Genomic DNA, 19825 nt, shown 5'->3' on the forward strand with positions numbered 1-19825 from the left:
ACTTCAAATGGACTATTGCTTGCCCCTCTTACTTTACAAGTTGTTCTACTAAGTTCACGATCTTCTGGTATCTTGAAAACACATGACCTATCAGCTCCTGTATCTACTAAAAATTCAAATTCTTCTCTGAGGGCCTACCTCTAAATTTACCAAGGGCTCCACTTTTAAATCCTTTACTGCCCTCAGAGAATAGTGCCCCTGACGTCCCTAATCTTCTCCTTCTTCAACTCCTATCTCAGCTTCGCTGTATAATTTCTGGTCCCCCTGGGCCGGGACTCCGATCCCCCCACCGAAAAGGAGGACACTCCCCTAACCGGTGGCTCCCTGTCGTCGCTCTCCCCTTAGGAGTATTTTCTACCACCGATGCTGGGCTCCTCCTTCCATGTAGGAAGGACCTTTCCCGGCACTGGGTGTCCGGGAACCCACGGGAGTCACCTTTAATGGCTTTGGACGGATTTCCCAGACCCACCCCTGGGAAGCTCTGGGCACTCAGCCCTCCGTGGCCCTGTTAGGGGTATCCCCTCACTCCGAGGCGTTCCCTGGGTGCTCTCGGGATCTAATCCCTCAATCCAGCCCACCCCGGGGGTCTTGGCCATGGCTGAGCCCCGAGGGTACCACACTCAGTCCTCTGCCCTCTCGCTTCCTTCCTTTCCGGCCGGGCCCCTCGCGGGAGTCCGAAACACGGTACTAGGAAGTTCACTGTCGCTCCGGGAGTCAGGACTGCCGGCCCCGTCTCACTCACACCACACTCTCCCACCATTCGGGGCGTACCCTTGCGTACCCTCCGTCCCTCTCGCACATTCACCCAGGTGCCGCTCGCCCAGGTGCTGCGAGGACCTCTCCCGCTGCCTGGAAGGCGATTCGGACTTGTTGAGGCTTCCAGCCGTTCCTGGGGATCCAGACAGCAGCCCCTCTGCGGATCCGAGGTAGTCCTCAGTAATCCGGGATGCTGAAATCTGCCGGGTGCACCTCCCAAATCAAAGTCCTACTCTGGACCCACCTCTGGGTGTGGCTCTCCCAGGCAAGCCCCCGGTGTTATGGACAGGCTTACAACAAAAACTTTAAAGTAACAAAAAATGAGGCCAATTAATTTTAAAAAAAATAAGCCTCTTCATTACAACTGAACAACTGGAAGCAAAAGCCTCCGGCTAGTCTGGAGACTGTTTCAACAACTTATTAAGGGTAACCGTGAGACATTTCCAAGGATACCCGCTCCAAGACCCGGGTGTCACACCCCCCAGGCCTTTTAAAGTCTCTCGTCTCTCCTGATTGGGGCGCTCAGGATCCGCGCTGTGATTGGTCCATTCCTCCGTTCCTGATTGGCCCATACGTTGGTGCAGTCTTGGCCAATCATTCTGAGGTTCTCGCCTCCTATTGGTCGGTCTCTCCTCCAATCTTGATCCGAGCTGTGGCTGTGTTCCACGGTGCAATCCTTCTGGAAGCTTCTCTGACCCTCCACAGAGACTGGCATCTCCTCCCCGCTTCCACTGCCCTTTTCGGCATGCACAACAGCATTGAGCTCCAATAGAACTGATCAGCTTATTGCACCCACAGCATCCAAACCGGCACCACACACTGTTAGCTACATTTATAATCACAACTTGTTACTTGTATCAACAACATCCATCCTTACACATGCATTGCTATGAACATTCCAAAAACAATTTCTAACTTGTACTAACAACATTTAACATCATATATACCATGAAAAATACATTCCCAAAAAGTTTAAATATTATTCTTTTACTATTTACAACAAGCAGTGTAAGCCATTCCTCAGCAAATGCCAATCCCTGGAAGAAATGCTGATTCCAGCGGGATTTAGGCCCAAGTGTTGTTCTCAAGAGCACTGAAGTTCAGGTTTCAGCAGCAAGACAAGAGCAGGCAGCTTGGCAGGCCTCCACCACCTCCAGCACTCACCTGCCCTGCAAATTCCTCTGCTTCCTGTAGCCATTGGCTGAACTCCTGTTCTTTACAAGCAGCCTTCTCCTGTTCCCTGTGAGACTGGCACCTGAGGCACTGAGGCACCTCAGGAGGAAGTCCAGAACAAAATGACAGAGGAGAATTGCACAGAACGTGCACTTTGGATCGTTTGCCCTGTTTGCTGAGGCACCAGGTAGCCCTCAATGCCAATGACAGGCCCAAGCCTCCAGGACCAAACACAGGGAGGGAGTCACTCTCCAGATGGAGCTTGCAGATGGAAAAGGCTGCCGTGAGCAGGCACCTCAAAGAGCAGACAAATGAGGCCCTCCTGCACTTCAGCTGTGCCACGCAGCTACACAGGCCTGGGTAGACACTGCAGAGCACAGGGAAAACAGAAAGCACAGAAAGAGGGACAAACCCAGTCAAGCACAGAGACTTTTCATGATTGCTGAGCCCCACACAACCCCAAGCGTGCCATCACCCACCAGTCCTTTTCTGTTGACAAAGAGCAGGTCCGGCGGGTGCCTTGCCCTGCTGGCCAGGGTCCTGCCAGGCCATTTCCTCTCTGCTCTCCTGTGCTGCCAGCAGACGTGCCTGCCTTCTTCATTCCACTTGCAGAGCCTCGGACCTATGAGCCATGACCAGGCGGGAGGCAGGAGCAGTCACAGAGGAGAGGTGCCAGCTGCACCGAGCAGGAACCAAAAGCCTCCATGTGCACAGCTGAAAGCCTCTCTCTCCACAGGGTGTTTTGGCTGCCCTGCTCTTCACTGGGAAGTGCAATTGCCCTTTCTTCCTCATCCAGAAGTCAACAGCTGGGCAAAAGCTAGCCAATGGGCAGCATTCCAAAGGCAGTTTAGGTTGGAGCTGGTAAAGGAGGGAGACGGTTGCCAAATCCAAACCACACTAGAATGCCACACTTAAGAGGGACTTTCCATCTTTAAGAAAGAATGGCCAATTCAGAAGTGAACATAGAGCCTTATTCCATGGCTGACAAGGAAGGGAATTGTCCAACAGGCTTGAGGGTGTGTAGGACTTTTATTGTGACTCCAGCTCCAAGCTGCCTTTGGTGAAAGCAATCCTGAAGTGGTGCTGGTCATCTCTTCTGCTTTCTCGATGGCTTTGCTGCAAGTTTCCTTTGTTTACATTTGAAAAGCCTTTGGAGTGGCGATTTAGATGGCGGGGGCCGATATGATCTGTAGAAGGAATAACAGAAGTACAGCCATAGAAACAACTGCAGTATGAAACCAGCCCCACAGCCAATCAATTTCTCTGAAGTATTTTCTCATTTGCAATGACTGGTGGCAAGGCAGGAGTCTAAAGGGAATCTAGGAAGCCAACTCTTCTGCTCAGTTTGGCCAGGCTAGCACACACACCTTCTCTGCATCACCGGCTAGGTCGCAGCTTCCTGCTGCTCCCAAAATAATCCCTGCTTTTGTCATCACTGTAGAGGGAAGCTCAGGCAAAGCCCACCCATGCCCAGCTGCCCTCAAAGGCAAAAGGAACACCTCAAGTGCTCCCTGCCTGCATCCAAGCACCACAGTGGCTTCTGTCGAGAGTTCAATATTTCTCTCCCAGCACCAAATCAAGGAGGAACACGTGCTGCAGCTCTTGCTGAGGCACACACACTGTAATACACTGCTGGATCGGACAAAGAATGCACAGGACGTACTCAGCAGCTTCAGGCACCTCCTCAGCAGCCTGACAGCCAGCCCTCTCCCACAGCTCTAGCCTGGCTAGAGCCTCCAAACCCTGCCCTTCCAAGTCCTGGTGAGGGGAGGAAGACACTTCCACATGAAGTGCCAGCCAAGCTTCCCAAATAATCAGTGGAAGCTTCATGCCGTGCACAACCCCGCACCTAAAAAGGGCACAGCAGTATGACTTTGTGCCCTACAGCAATGCTGTCCTAAGCAGAAATTCAAAAGCAGGATCAGCAGGTGGGAGAAAAGGAGATGCCACCTTACTTTCCTGCTCCCATGGCTGCCCATTTCCTAGCCCCTCTCCCCTCAGGATTTCTACCTGTTCTCAGAGGTTCATTGCCCCAAGTGCTGAAGTGGTCCTTGCCATCTCCTTTACTTCCTGCATGATTTTGCTGCAGGGATGACAGCAATCAGGCTGTCAGAAGAGGCTTAAGAGAGGCTCCGCTGACTGGAGAAATGGATGCTGCCCAAAGAGAAAAAGAAACAAACCAAACCAAATTAAAAGTGACAGAGGAAAAAGGAACCATTGTTTTCCAAACTCTGTTCCTAACAGGGTCAAGCTGGATTCCTCTAGCACCCTGAAATACACAAACATAGGACTGAGGGCACCATCAGCACGTGTGCCTTCATGTCCAGGATGCTGCTAGCACAGGCAAACATGGCCCGGAACTGGGCTAGTCCATTCTTCAAGGTCTCATCACTTGCTGGGATTTTTGTCCTGACAGCACTGTGGGATTGCTGCTTGCTGTCCAAAGGGTTTGTTCCTTTCAGGAAACTCAACAGATGTATTCCAGCTCTTCTTTTCTACAGACATGGGCTATTTGAGTGTCCAAAAGAGATGTGGGGCATATGACATTTGTCAGGAGACTCCCAAGAGCTCTAAAAAATATTGATCCCACATGTTGCGCTCAGGACCACTGGGCATGCAGGTTTTCAGCAGCAAGCCAGGAGCAAGGACACAAAGCAGCAGGGCTCAGATCTGCTCAGCTCCAGCATGCAGGGAGAGTAGGCTCTGCCGTGGCATGCCCCCTCCACCTCCTGTGCTGCCTGGCATCTTCCTTCTCAGCAGGAACAGCCAAGGAAGTGGCCAGGTCACCAGCTCCTCTTCGGCCACAAAACCGGGCGGCAAAGCCACAGCGATTCTCATCTACTTGACCGGGCCAGGCAGCACATGGGGCTGGCACAACTCCTGCTCAGCTGTCCCTGTTTGGCTGGCAGGAACTAGAGGCAGAAACCTCTAAGAGTGGGGCAGGAGGGACAAGATGAGTGCTCTCAGATGCTCACAGGGAACTCCCCCACAGCCCCCGGCTTCCCGCAGACCAATCCAGAAGCGCTGGGCAGGGACGGCTTTCGTCGTGTTCTTCAAGGTCCCGTCCCTGGCATTGCAATACTTCAGTTCCTTTTGCTACCAGGTAAACCTGAATACACCACCCAAGAGCAAAAGAGGGCCACAGAAATGACCAGAAGGAGGGAGCTCTCCTCTGAGGAACGGCTGTGAGAGTTGTGCTGGTTTAGCCTGGAGAAGAGCAAGCACCAAGGAGACCTTTCAATATTTGTAGGGACTTCTAAGAAAGATGGGGACATATCTTTTAGTAGGGCCAAATGTAAGGGGACAAGGGTGAATGGTTTAAGCTAAAAGACACTCCATTCAGATTGGCTCTAAGGAAGAAACTGTTCACGAGGAGAGTGCTGAAACACTGGCACAGGCTGCTCAGAGAGCTGGGAGGAGCCCCAAGCCCAGCAACCTTCAAGGTCAGCTTGGATGGGACTCTGAGAAACCTCATCCACTTCAAGATGTCCTTGCCAGTGCCTGCGGTTTTGGACTAGATGACATTTGCTGGTCCCTTCTAGCCACAAACAGTCTTGGATCCTACTTGGCTTTCATTGGAAAAGCACCCAGAGTGGAGATTACTAGATGCAGGGGGAGGCCCATCTGAAGCCCTGGAGTTTGCCCAAGGTACACACCCTGACAGGGAACAGCTGCTTGGGCTGCAGCCGCTTTGCCTTGTACCTGCAGAAGTTCCTCGGCAGAGCCTCGCCTGTCCACATCCATCTGCAAGCAGCAACCCAGAAATTCACGCAAGCCAGAGGGCAGCCTGAACTTGTGCAGATCTGGTACCCCTTGCTTGCCTATCAGGTAGTTAGCCTGAAGCAAAAGGAAACATGAGACTCAATGTGAATCTTGCATATCCTTCAGTGCTCACCTAGAGCCCATCTTTTAAGCTCCAGTCTGCAGAGTCAACTTCTTGCCTAGCAGAGCTTTAGAGATGAGCCTTTCTCTCCCAAAGGAAAAAAGGCTCCAGTGCAGCCCCAGCTATTCCAAGCTGCAACAGGTCTTCCCTTGACAGCTGATGCGAGCCCCAGGGATGTTTTTAGAAAGAGGACCTTGGTGGAAGCACTACCAGCTGTGGGCATGGGATTTTGTCTAATGGACACGCATCAGAAGGACGCCGCTCTCTGAGCGTATTTGCACCTTACCGTGTCACTCTTTTCCCGAATATAAGGAGCCTCTCCTGTGGCCATTTCTATTCCCACGATGCCAAGGGACCAGGTGTCCACTTTGGGGCCGTAGGGCTCTCTTCTCACCACCTCGGGTGCCATCCAGCAAGTGGTGCCGACCATCGACCTCCGTTTACTCTGCTCAGGGCTGAGCAGACCACAGAGGCCAAAATCAGCTGAGGAGAAAAACAAATACTGCTTCAGGTAGGAAACCAAGGAAAAGGCTTCCTCAGGACGCCTACGTCTCAGAATGCAGTGCTGAATCGAACTGCAAAAGCAGCTAGGCTCTCTTTCCTCAGGGCTGCAGCCAAGGACGTGGGCATTTGTCCACTTAGTAACCCCCCACGATTCCCACCGTGGCCTTTTCTCACCCACCGGAACTTTTACACTGAAACTCCCTCCCTTTGGAAGGAACACACACACAAACCAAAGTTACTCCTGCTACCTTGTTGCTCTCTAGCCCACTCAGCACCTTACAGCTGCGCCCTGGGCTTGCAGAGTGCTCCCTGCCCTCTCCCCGGCGCCACTGCTGGGCACCCGCAGCCGCTCCAAAGCAGCCCCACAGCGCCTGCCCGGAGCGCTGCGCCTGACCAAGAATACCCACCCAGCTTGACGGAGCCATCCCGGCCCAGCAGGATGTTTGCACTTTTGATGTCTCTGTGGATCACCTGGTTGGCATGCAGGAAAGCCAGGCCTTGCAGGCACTGGGAGAGAAAAAAGAAACAGGAGGCCAGAAGTGAGTCTGCTCTGATTTCACCACACACAAAAGGAGTCTGCTCCTGAAGATTCACAGATCTCAAAGGAGCAGTGAGCACTGGGCAAGAGGAAGAGCTTGCTGCTGCCACACTAGGAGGGCAAGATCTTTCCAAGGGAGGGCATATCAGCACTTGAGGGAGACACATCAGTAACTGCTCCGGACTGTCCCTCGCAAAGCCAGTCAGAGCGATCCCTGCTGCAGTGGATGCGCTCTCCCCGTCCACAGGAAAAACAATGGTTTTCCAAAAGATGAAAAGTCTCTGCCTTGGCTACCAAGGGGATCACTGTCAGGTGGGAGATTGGAGGACAAGGGACAACCCACTTGGAAGTAGCTCATGTGTCAGTTTTCAGTAGCAAGCACCATGGTGGGTGCCATGCCATCCTTTGAAGTTGAGACCGGTGACAGACCAGTCTCTCTTTGGCTCTGCCACTGGTTTAAAACTTGGACACCAGCACCTTTGTGCTTCCAGGCAAAGAAGGTATTGCAGAAAGGCAAAGGCTTGGAGAGGCAAAGTGCAGAACAGAAAATGACAATGAAAACGAGACAGAGAGTTCAGTAATGGGATAGAAGAGTACAGAAGAGACTGGAGTAAGAGCAGGGACACTGGCAGGCAGTTCAGTCCAGATGCTCTTTCTTCTCCGCAGCATAAGAGCAACACAGAAAGAAAGCTCTGAACATGGAATCACTCACTTTGCAGCGCTTTCAAAGGACCAGGCTGTCCAAGCCATCCCAAGCACAAGCAGCACCCCTTACCTCCCGACACACGGTTGCGATGTGTCCTACAGCCATCCTTTCCCTGCTGATCACATCGGCCAAGGAGCCTCCATCCATAAACTCCAACACCATCAGGACAAACTCATTGACAAGGTAGCTGCAAGACAAAAGACACCGCGTGGAGCTGAATGTGCACAGCTAAATTGCCTCATGGAAGAAAAGACTACAGCTGAGTTTTGTGTCCAGGTCACTGGTAAGTGAGGAGGGAATCAAGTGAAGACACTCTCCACCTAGGCTATCCAGTGCTTGCCATCTGTGCCGTCTAAATGAGGAAGGCACATCCGTGGAAAAGGAGACGGTTTAGGTGGCAAGCAGGGGAAAGCAGCAGTTTTGTGACGGCAGAGATTCATCTGGAAGCGGACACATCCCAGCAGCTGCTTCATCTTCTTCGTACACAAATTGTACCATTAACTCCAGCAGCAAGGAGGCACAGTATGCACAGCTTTTACTCAGGGCAGGTGGGTGTGCAGCATTGCCAACGCCCTTTGGAAAACCTTGCAGAAAGGACAGTCACAAACAGGAAAAACAATTTCAAACCTGACAAATTATGTCTCTCCTAGCCTAGTCTTTTGGCATGCAAGGCAATGGAAAACAGTGCAAACAGTGCATGGGAAATAATTTCTGTCATGCTTCCTCAGCACTTCTCCTCCGACACTTGGAAAAAGTCACGCCCAAAACGGCAGAACAACATGCAGCGAGTGAACATACATGCTGCTGGCTTAGTAAGAGGGACACGTGTCTGAGATCAATCTGCAGGCTATTTCTGCCAGGAAGCATTTGTGGGGACAAAATGCAATCTCCTCCCATGCCTCCTACAGGAGTAGACTGATGTGAATTGAAAGATCCATGTTCTGCCAGAATACTGACCTTTCTAGGTAGGTGACAATATTGGGGCTCCTATATTCATTCATGACCAGGATTTCCTTCACCACATCCTCGCAGGCCTGGTGCTGGAGATTAAGTACCTTTATGGCCACCTACAATGACATGGAAAGCCATTAGGAGCAGACATTACCAGCGCCTCTTCCTCCGTGCATTCACGGGCCTGGATGCCTTGTCACCTGGGTGGAAATGGACACTAAACCATCAACCACAAAGTGCTAACAGCACTCTTTGCACCTGCACACTCCTCCAACACACTTTGTTTATCACTACTACTACCATTGACACGTGTTTTGCAAGGCCAAAGTAATTTTGCTCCAGTGAAGATAAATTGAAAGCACTGGAAGGACGTTAGCATTTCTAGGGGCTTTGACCAGCCTTTCAGAGATGGCTGCCATTCTTGATTGTGTGCCAAAGTAAACAAGCACATACATACATAACAGCAAATATGTTGTCCAAAAAAGAGCTCCAAGGTGACTCAAAGGAAAATTACAATCCTAGCACATCCTAACTTCTTCCGTTTGGGTTTTGCAACTCTGAAGAACAACCTCGAACATGGTTTATACTGTGTAATTATTGTAATTGGTAATTATTTAGTGGGTTTAAAAAGGAATAACCCTTCTGTGATGCACCCCAGGTCATAAGCAGGGCTTAGGGCTTTTGGACACCTCCTCGACCTCCCTCCAAGTGCACTTCCTGAGCGCAGCATTGCGGGTGGACAAGGAACTACCAGGAAGATGGAGTTGTATTTGCTGAGAGCCAAAAAGGAGAACTCAGGACTCTGAACTTATAGCCCCACAAAACAGCAGGACTCTCCAAGACACTTCCATGTCTGTTCAGTACAAATGGCATCTCTGTAGTGGAATGTCTCTGACACAGGATCAACACAACGTTGTATCAATTAAGGCTCTTCATCAATTTCTTCCCACTGATCTGTGCGTGTGCGTGTCTGTGTGTGAACTGGGTTCCCTAGGACTGAAAGGCAAAACTGTGCTCCGGTAAAGATCTCTCCTTCTTGAGGTCCTGCATTATATTTTCAAGCTGAACCACGTGGTGGAAAACAATGGGAAATCCTTTCTGTGTCGGAACCTGGGCTTAAGAGGAACTGGGCCGCAATGACAGCTCTTGCCATCAGCTAATCTATGAATATTTATCCAGTAAGTCCAAGCCAGCGCATCCTTCTCTGAAAGACAGCACCGCCATCCTTGCATTCACTCAGGTAGGGAGGAAGGACAAAGTCTGTCCAAAATGCATTTTGCAGCCCACCTCTGGACAGGTTGCTCCTGCGGGACAGCCTTTGCAGCAAAGTCACGCAGCCCAAAGCTTTGGCCAAAGATCACATCACAAGGGAAAGCACTCAAGGGCTGCCAAATCTGCATGGGCCGTTGGCACTTACCGCTCGTCCTGTGGCAGCGTTGAAGGCCTTGTAAATGCTTCCAAACCCCCTAGAAACAGAAGAGTGGCAAGAACAGAGAAGTTGTTCAGTGCTGAGAAGCAAAAGGCAGCCCAGGCAGGAGCTCTCTGCTGTCTGCAGTGTCTCTAAAACAGCAGGGGCTGTCCACTCTGCGGCCAATGGCCCGGCAGCCCATCAACCCTCTGCCAAGCCTTTCTTATCTTCCTGACCACTGAGTCTTGTTTTCAGCAAAACAGTGGAAAGCAATGCTACGGAGAGCTGCTATTCTGACAGCTGTCAGGTGGGAAGCTGCTCTCTCAGCTTTCTCTTCCTTCATGAGTGTGGCCAAATTACTTTGAATCATACAAAACCATATCTCCTGCAGAAAATAGGCAAACTGGTGCCACATGTTTGAGGGCTTGCAGGAGGGCTTCCAGGTCCTGCTGCTTCAGGCAGGCAAGACATTGCCAGCATGCAGTTATCTTTCATGATGCCTTCTACTGCCTCAGCACTGACACAGGGACAATCTGAAGCCAGGCTCTGAAGATGCTTGCAGCTTGCCTGACTTCCCACGTCAGACCGCACCACCAAAATACCTGGCCCATGGCTCTGTAGAAGTTAGCGTGGCTGCACTCACCCACTGCCAATGAGTTCCCATCCAGTGTACTTCTTCTCTGGATCTTCCACACTCACCACACGCCCTGAAAGAAACCAAATGCAAGGAGCCAACTTCAAAACAGAGACCCTGACTTCCAGGAGATCTGAAAGCCAGCTCCACTCTCTGGGGCTCTGAGCAATTTATGGTCGCTTGGCTAACAATAGCATCAACAAGAACAACAGCAGCAGCAGCCCCAGCAAGACAGGCAGCTCCGTAGCACGCCTGGCCTGCAGAGAGTCTGCTTCTCCATGCTCCTTTGGAGGGCTGCCTTGAGGGGAAACTAAGCCCATGGGAAAACCATCAGAGCAGACAGAGAGCAGAAAAGAACAGGCCCCAAGGCAAGGGGATGTCATCTACAAACAGGAAGGAGGGCTGAAAAATCAGGACACTTCATTTTCTTGGGAAGAAACACTCTCTTGTGAGATTCAACAAAAGGTTTCATACTTGCAAAGTTTCAATGCACCCTGGGATCTGGATGAACTTTTAACAGCTGCTTTTTGCAGAGCAGAAAGAATATTGCAAAGCCAATTCCAGGAGAGAAGGGCACCTCCTCTACCTCTCAGCACGGCCTAAAGAATGCCTTGACCATTTTAGAGAACAGCAGTTCATGCTATAACCAAGAACAATGGCTCTAAGTATTAGGACTCTCCTCATTTATCAGCAGGATAAGTTTTGGAGATGACTTTCCCCGTTCCCCATGCAGTGAACAACTACAAGTGCTTGTCTTCAGCCTGGGCTGCAGCAGTCACTAGCACGGGGCTCAGCCCCTTGAACACCCCCCACGTGCCCCATCTCCCCAGACGGGCGCAGCCAGATGGGTGACAAGGACAGCGCTGCTCCTCAGGCGCTGCCGTGACACAGACACCTGCACAAATGAGATGCTGATCCTTCCACGAGCCCAGGCAAAGCTGCAGCAACGGGACGGCAGCTGAAACCCCACAGCTAAGGAAGGCTCCAGCCCCTGCACTCACACCAGCTGTCGGTGGCAGGGCACGTATGACAAAATGCTTGGCAAAGCCCACAAATGGCCACTGAGAGCCACTCGGAAGAAGCTAGAGCCACATCAAGCCCTGTTACAAGCTGTTGGCCCCACTCAAGACAGAACATGATTGTCTTTGGCCTCAGAAACCACGGAGGACTAGATCAATCCACCTTTTGTCTGAGGGCAGCTGATGGCAGACACAAAGTAAACTGGGCTCTGTTTTGTACCTTGGTGGTTATTCTCTGACAGCACTGCACTGGCAGCTGTTACCAGCTGCAAGGAGCAACTCCGTTGTGCTGCAGAATCAGCAAGGCCTTGCTGTGCTTTCCTAGAGTACGAGCTGTGCAGGGATTGAGGCCAATGCTTAGTGTTCCTGGGGTATTTACCAGCTGGGCATTAGCAGTGACAACATGCCTGGAACCAGAGGAACATGCAGCAGAGGGGCTGCAGGCTTCCTCCTGAGAATTGCCTGCAGGGCACTTCTATCTGACTGTGCCCCATAGATGTGTCTCTTTGATGCATCTTCCGAAGCATACAACTAAAATATCAAACAGGAATTGTAAAAAGAGTATCTTGTTTTTCTTCTGTTGGGTCACTTTCAAAAGAGCTCTTCCTCTCTGATTACTTGAGACAGTTCTAAGAATACAATTTCTTCATTTTTGGGGCGCACTGAAAAGATCTCCTCCTCTCTAATTTGTGCTGTCACCTGCCATTCTTTTCAAGGAGGTCAGGCTAACCAAACTGTAGGATTCTTATCAAAACCAGCTGTAGAAGGAATAGAAGTACTAAAGTCATAAAAACAACACCAGCATTAAACCAGCCCCACAGCCAATCAATTTCTCTGAAGTATTTTCTCATTTCCAATGACTGGTGAGAAGTCAGGAGTCTAAAGGAAATCTAGGAAGACAACTCTTCTGCTCAGTTTGGCCAGGCTAGCACACACACCTCTGCATCACTGGATAGGTCGCAGCTTCCTGCTGCTCCCAAAACAATCTCAGCTTTTGTCTTCACTGTAAAGGGAGGCTCAGGCAAAGCCCACTCACGCCCTGCTGCCCTCAAAGGCAAAAGGAATGCCTCAAGTGCTCCCTGCCTGCATCCAAGCACCACAGTGGCTTCTGTAGAGAGTCCAATATTTCTCTCCCAGCACCAAATCAAGGAGGAACACGTGCTGCAGCTCTTGCCGAGGCACACACACTGTAATACACTGCTCGATGGCACAAGAAATCCCCAGGACATACTCAGCAGATGCAGGGAATGCTCCTCTCTCTCCTGGCTTGAGCAAGGAGAACTGCTGATCCTCGGGTTTTCAGGCTCTGGAGAGGAGGCTTCTTCCCAGGATGCTGCTGCAGCCACAGCTTGGATGGCAGATCCTGCATTCATCTGGGACAAGAAATTTGCTTGTGTCAGAAAGGTGCCTGGCAGAGATGCTCCAGACAGAGCATTTCAAAGGCAAGCCCTTAGGAACAGCACTGGGGTTAGGCTGCAAGCTAAGCTGTCAACTCTTGCACCTCCAGTCCAAGCCAAAGAACCAGTCTGAGACTACAGCTTCTCACAGTCAGCCATAGTGGAGACTGAGAAAGGGAAAGAACAACTCTACACTTCACCCCGTTCTGAGGACTGCATTCACCATGGACAGGGACAACTTGCCCAGAATCTGCGTGGGTCACCACGCTCGCCTGAACAGAGCCCTCCAAAAACAAAGCCGGCACCAAGAGGCCAGCAGAAATACATTCCCAGCATTGCTGGCCCACCGGCCAAAGCACTAGCCCTGCTGCCCAGGGCAGCAGCTGACATTCAGCAACCCACTAAGTGTCCTTCTGAGCAGCTGCCACGGAGAGCACAGAGCATGGCGGTCAGAGACATTGCTCCCATCCACCGGCTGCTCTGCAGGGGAAAGGCAGCAAGGGCAGAGACCTCTTGTTGCATGACTGCAGTGCTTCCTCCTCCTTCACTCACCCGCTTTCGTGCAGCCAGCCTGTACTGCAGCAGGGCCTTGCGCATCCTTTCCACTTCTTCTTTGTGCCTCTTCTCCATTGCCTCCATCTTCCTCTGAGCTTCCCGCAACTCTGCCGGCAGCTTCTCCTGGATATTCCATCAAGAGGAATCTTACTGGCATCTGCATTCTTGTTCAGGTTTCCTCTTTTGAACTCCCACAAGCACTTGTGTTCAGCCACTTCCTCCTGCATCTCTACCCAGCTCTAAGCCTTCCATCCTAGCTCTTCTTCCTGCTGCTCAGCGCTGGAGCCTGCCAGGCTTCCATTGCTCCCAGTGCCTGCAATGGTCCTTGCCTCCCCTTTCCCCACATCTACAGTTCATGACCCCACCACTGCCCTTCCCTCTGCTACCTGGCTAGTCAGGCTCACCTGTCCATTCTCCCGCTCCTTATTCAGCTCCTGCCTCAGCTGCTCTAGCTGCTGCTGGCTTTCGTTTACATCTCCCAGCAGCCGGTGCACCTTATCATCTAGAGCAGCCTTCTGGCACTGGAGCTGCACAGAAACAAAGAGAAGATGGCTTTAAACGTCCCACACTCCACTTGTGGGGCAACCAAGATTGATGTGCTCATGCTTTCCAAAAGCACTTTCTTCTCCTTCCTGTATTTACCAAGGGCCAGCTAAGAGGCAATCCCAGCCAGACACACAGTCTCCAGAGAAGCAGTGCCCATAAGGAGCCCCGAGGAGTCCCAAACAACACACAAACTCTCTCTTCACACTCTGTGCCTCTTGACTGCCTCTGGTTCTTTTCCAATCCAGGTTGCACGATGGTAATTTACTGCTTCATCTCAAGCAGCCTTTTCTCCTGTCCCCTCTGTACCTCTGCCACCAAGTTTATCCATTGCTCCAGCTCCTCCTGTGCCTTCAAACTCTGTTCTTCCAGCTGTCTCTCCTGATGAGTGGAAGAGACACATCCAGATGAAGTCCCACCAATGCTCCCCAAAGGAAACAACAGAAGCTTCATCCTTTCAACAACCCCCGCGCCCAAAGAGGGCACACTAGTGGCTTTGTGCCCTCCAGCACGTGGGAGGAGGGCCAACATGTGTAAGGAAAGGAGAGGTCACCTTCCTTCCCTGCTCTGATGGCTGCCTGTTTTCTGGGCCCCCTCTCTTCAGGATTTCTGCCTGTTCTCAAGGGCTTTGTCCTCAAATTTCCCTGCCCTTTGGTCAAGGAAAAGCTGCAGATGGACTGCAGGATGAGGACAGCAGCAGCACCTCGATGAGCCAGTCACAAGACAGGCCACCAGCTGAAGCACCAGCACCAGGAGGCCTGTTGCAACTGCTTCAGGCTCCAAGGGAAGACCTCTGTCCACTGCGGAAGGACAGAAAGCAAGGAACCCACTTGCTGGCACTGCAGCTGGCAGCAAGGTCAGCAGCAGTCTGCTGCATGGCACGAGGCTGTGGGGAAAATGCTGCCCCTTCGCTGCCGTGCTTTGGGTGCTGACCACCCAGCCTCCTGGGGAACTTGCCTTATGCCCATGCTGAACCTGTGCCTGCATATACTGTCCCAGCACTGTCCTCTGGGTCTTCACAGGCCTTCAAGTAGGAGCTCTTGAACCCCTCTGCTGCCTGGCCCAGCCATGTGTAGCCTACAGCAGATGCTTGAGACCATGGCCCATACTCAGGCTGCTCTTCTGCTAAGCCAGCCCTCCAAACTCGCTGGAAATCTTCAGAGATGTACTGTTTCTTACCAGTTTGTGCACAATCTCCCTTCTCTTCGCTTCCTCAGCAGACTGCCAGAGTCTCAGAGCCTTGCTGCACTGCTCTTCTGCGCAGCGGAGCTGTTGAGCCATGTCTTCACATTGCTGCTTGCTGAGAGATCTTACAGCCAGCAGCTCACGACGAAGGCCCCTCACATCCTCTGCAAAGGTGACACACGGCAACAGTCAGAGACTGCACAAGCAGAGGAATCTGCTGACCTTAAGCCCTTTCAGTTTCAGGCAAGGAGGAACCTGCCCTCAGCTCCTTCCCTCCTCACAAGCCCTGCAGACAGAGCTGCCTGTGCAGCGACTGCACTGGGCAGGGCGATCAGCAGAACGAAGCGCACGAGGCTCTCACCCACTATCAGCTCCTTGGCCTGCGTGGCCGTGCGCACTTGGGCTTCCAGGCGGCTCCTGGCCGTCTCCAGCTCCGATACGTGCTGCTGAGCCTCCAGCAGGCTGCTTTGCAGGCTCTCCTTCTCTGACCTGCAAGTTGTGAAGATCGACAGCAATTGTTCCTGGCACACAGGGGCAGTTTCTCCGGTGAGGCACATCTTAAGATGTGCCTTAGGGTCCCTGTACCTTAGGCTGCCAAACAGCTTGCATGGAAGCTCAGATAAAGCAGGACAATTTTACCACTTAAAATAGCAGAGCAGGCCCCTCCAGGTGACTGGGCAGCCTTTCCTCATGACCTAGGCCAGCACAGAAAGCCCAGCTGACTTTGAGCTCAGTGGACAAAGCTCCAATTGCTGTTGCCTGATTTATCACAGACGGGTGGCTGTGACCACAAAGTCTCTGCAAATGAGCAAAAGGCCAGCCACTGCTCACAGCCCTCAGCTCATCAGCACTTCCAGGTCACTCTGCAGAGGGAGAGAACCATGTTCTCCTGGCTGACCTGTCAATGTTTCATGCCATTCCTCATGTGCATATAGGTACTTGGCTTGCCAGGCACTCTCTGAGGAAAAGGGACTCAAGAAATTCACCAAACGATATAGTGAAACCTCCAGCTTCTAGCAGCATGAGTAGGAATCCAGAACTAGGTTTTTATCTGGACAAGAATTTTGTAGAAAAAGGAGAGACACACAGGTATCCTGCCAGTTAAATCATTGGAAGATCATGAACAAGAACACTTGCTACCTTTATTTGTGGCTAACTAAGCTGTTGGAAAGGATGGATAAATATAATTGCCTGGCAAAAGATTTACGATAGTACAGCCAAGATGAAAACAATCCCCGCTACTGGCTGGACAATACCCTTACCTACAAAGAAGTCTAAAAGTCAAATGGACTGTTCCATCTGAACCCCCAGGGTTCATCCCACACCTGTAACCCTCCCCTGAAACATGAAGTGTCTGTAACCCCTTTGGCCCAAGTCTTTTTCCAGCCCACCTTGAAGCCCCCTGAGAAGGGGTCTCCGAGGAGCCAGACGCTCTCTTGGATCTTCCCCGCATCTTAGAACTCCCAGCCTCTCCTAGAGCATCCTCTCTACCCCTTGTCTCTCCCCTCCCCCATCCTCTCAAACCTTGCCACGTGCTGCGTCTGGTAGCTCCAAGCAAGACCTTCCTCCATCCCTAATAAACCTCATCTTCTAAGAGCAGCCTTCAGAGATCTCCTGTCTCCATTCATCAAAGCCCTCCTGGAGCCCAGCCATCCCCACACTAAGCCAGCAGTGCCCAGATGATTTGGCACTCTTGAAAAAAAGGAAGAGGCACCAGCCAAAGGGACCTTGACAGGTTACAGAAGTGGGTGGGCAAGTGGGCAAGTATCAGTGCTCAGCAAGGATCCCTAGAGACTGTTGAGAAGTCGCAAGACCTTTCCCTGCTGCTGCTGCTGCTCTTGCTGTTACTATTAAGCTACTCTAGGTCCTGCATCCACAAGAGTGAGCTCTGAAGGGTTGCATGATTTGCAGCATGACCCTCCATCTTCAGCTGAAGGGTCAGCACCCTACTCACAACATTCCCATGTAAGATCCTTGAATTCTGAAATCCCACGTCAAACTATTTGGCAAGGAAAATCTGATGTTCAGATTTTGCAACAAAGGAGGAAGCAAAACCAGAGGGAAACTTCCGATTTCAGGAAACATCTGCATGGTTTTCACAGGTACTCAAGTCAGTGCCATGTTGGTTTACTTTGCACTTGTTGCACAACTGTGCAAGAGGTCCCAAGCAGGTGCCCAAAAGAGCTTGGAGAACTTGAGTTGGCAGAAAAATAACATTCAGATCAGAATATCATTTTCTTTTTTCTCATGTCTCTTTTCCTCCCCGTCTGAGAAACATCAGGAGAGCACACAGGAGGCGGTAAATCCTGACTGGTGGTAATGTTCACCACCTTTGCAATTACCTTCAATAATGTCCCACCCTGGCTCTCCTCCCTGCCTTTACCTGGCTTCTGCCAGCTGCTCTGAAATGCCTCGTAGGTCCCGCTCCGTGGCTCTCACTCGGGCTTCCAGGGCAGCGTTCTCTCTCACCAGCACCGCCTTCTCTCTGCACACCTGCGACAGTGCCTGCCCTTGGAGAGAGAACTCCTGGAGCAGCTTCTCCAGGCCATTCTGGGCTGGCCGCTGCGGGCGGCAAACCTGCAAGTGGGGGGCAGCATTTTTCCAGTGGAACAACAACAACAACACCAAGAACACAGGCTCAGGAGCAGCATTCGGGGCGGTCTGGCTAGGACAAATCCCTCTCCCACAAGTGCTGCCTGGGAGTCAAGTGAGCGTACCTTTGGTACCACCAGAGGAACCGCTTCCTGCAGGAGATCCCTCTGAGGCTGCGATTCCTCCGCGCTCTGTGCCGCCACTTCAAACGCCCTCTCTAGTGAGGAGTGGCGCTTTCTCTCAGATGCAGCCAACTCCTTCCATCTGCGACAAGGGGACAGACAAACAAGCCTTTAAGTGCAACACAGTCTCCTTGCAAAACCAGCGCTACATACCACACCCCACATAAGGCAGTCTCAGGGCCTTCCAACAGCCCTCTACTTCCACCTCAAGAGATGGCTGCAATTCCCTGCCTAGACCCGCATCTCTCTTTGTCATTCGTGCAGGTGAAAGAGTCGCCACTGAGGAGGTCAAACAAGCTTCCACAAGTCACAGAACACTTCCAGAAAGCTCAGGTACTCTCAGTGCAACAGCTTCCTGCTAGGCCCAAGGTGCCTTTCTGATACAGGTGGCACCGGACTTGCAAAAGATTTTCCTTGCCTAAGACACACTTGGTTAGTCTAAATGAGCAGTCCCACAATTGCTCCTGCTTTCACTAGCAAAACAAGCAAAGAGCCTGCAAGTCATAGCTTGGGGAGGAGGTGGGTACAATTTTCCAGTTCAATAACCAAAGGATCCCAAGATGGTTTAGGCTGGCAGAGACCCCAGGAAGCCTCTAGCCCAGTCTTCACCTCCAAGCAATTGGGGTCAGCATTTGCTCAAGGCTCTATCCAGCTGGGGCTTCCAAATTCCAAGGGTGGAATCTGCACGTGCTCTCTGAGGCACTTGTTCTGCTGCATGAGTGCCTTTGCAGGTCAGTGCTTTGCTGTCCTGAAGCCCAGCCTGAACCTCCTTTGCTTTTACTCTGGTCTAGTTCAGAATGCTTTTTGTTAAGGTTTGAGAAGTGAGTCCCAGGAGGCAGATTTGCTCTAAGTCGGTCGGCAGCCAGACCTGCCCTGGGCTGCCTTCTCCCGCCTGTGCTGAGCAAGTCAAATGGTGAAAAGCCAAATTTGTTCTTTGGCCCAGGACCTCCTAAATCCCAGCAGCGCCAGCCCTGCTCAGAGAACGTGAGAAAGCTTAACACGCACCTCAGCTCCCGGGCGCCGCGCACTCGATCCGTGCACTGCTGCCGCTCCGCCTTTCCTGCCTGGACCGAGGAGTCCTGACTGGCGAGAACCTCTCCCAGTGGGGCCTGCAAGGAATGGGCAGGGAAAAAGCACAAACCAGCAATGAGGAGCAGGGAAGTTGGCTCCTGACAGTTGGCAAAAGCAGCAAGCAGAGACACAGCTGAACTGAAGGCAAAATCTTTTGTATGGGGCCGTTTGGGTGGTGTTTAGGTGGTGTTTATGTCCCAACTAACTCTTGAGTTGCTCTGGAAATGTCTGAGGAGAAGCAGGGAACACTTCCCTGCTCAGCTCTGGTAAACTGGCTTCCCCTCAGGATTTCAGGCCTTGGAGAGCAGCCAATAGGAACTGCATTCCAGCCCTTCAGAGACAGACCTTGCCTCTGCCATGCACAGCTGCTCAGAACCATTCTCAACAAACTTGGGTCATGTCAAAGTTAAGGGTGTAGCTGAAGCAGTGACTGCAGCTACTTAGACAGGCCATGGAGAGGGGTAGGTCCCTGCAGGCAACAGTGGCTCCTCCATAGCCCACAGGGCTCTGAACGGCGCCTTGGCACCTTCTCCCTCTGCTGCCAGCAGGGAGCCTGCACAGACTCTGCACAAAGGGGCTGACTTTCGCACCAGGAGCACTCAAAGACATTGTGCTACCGCTTACCTCACAGCAAGGGAAGTTCAGAGTCCCTGTGAGAGTGCCAGGGAAATGATGCCTGCATATGAAAGTTCAGATCCCATTTCCCACGGGTCAGTGGCTGGGCTGCA

The sequence above is a fragment of the Lonchura striata genome, chromosome Z, assembly GCF_046129695.1.
Source record: "Lonchura striata isolate bLonStr1 chromosome Z, bLonStr1.mat, whole genome shotgun sequence".
Lineage (NCBI taxonomy): Eukaryota > Metazoa > Chordata > Aves > Passeriformes > Estrildidae > Lonchura > Lonchura striata.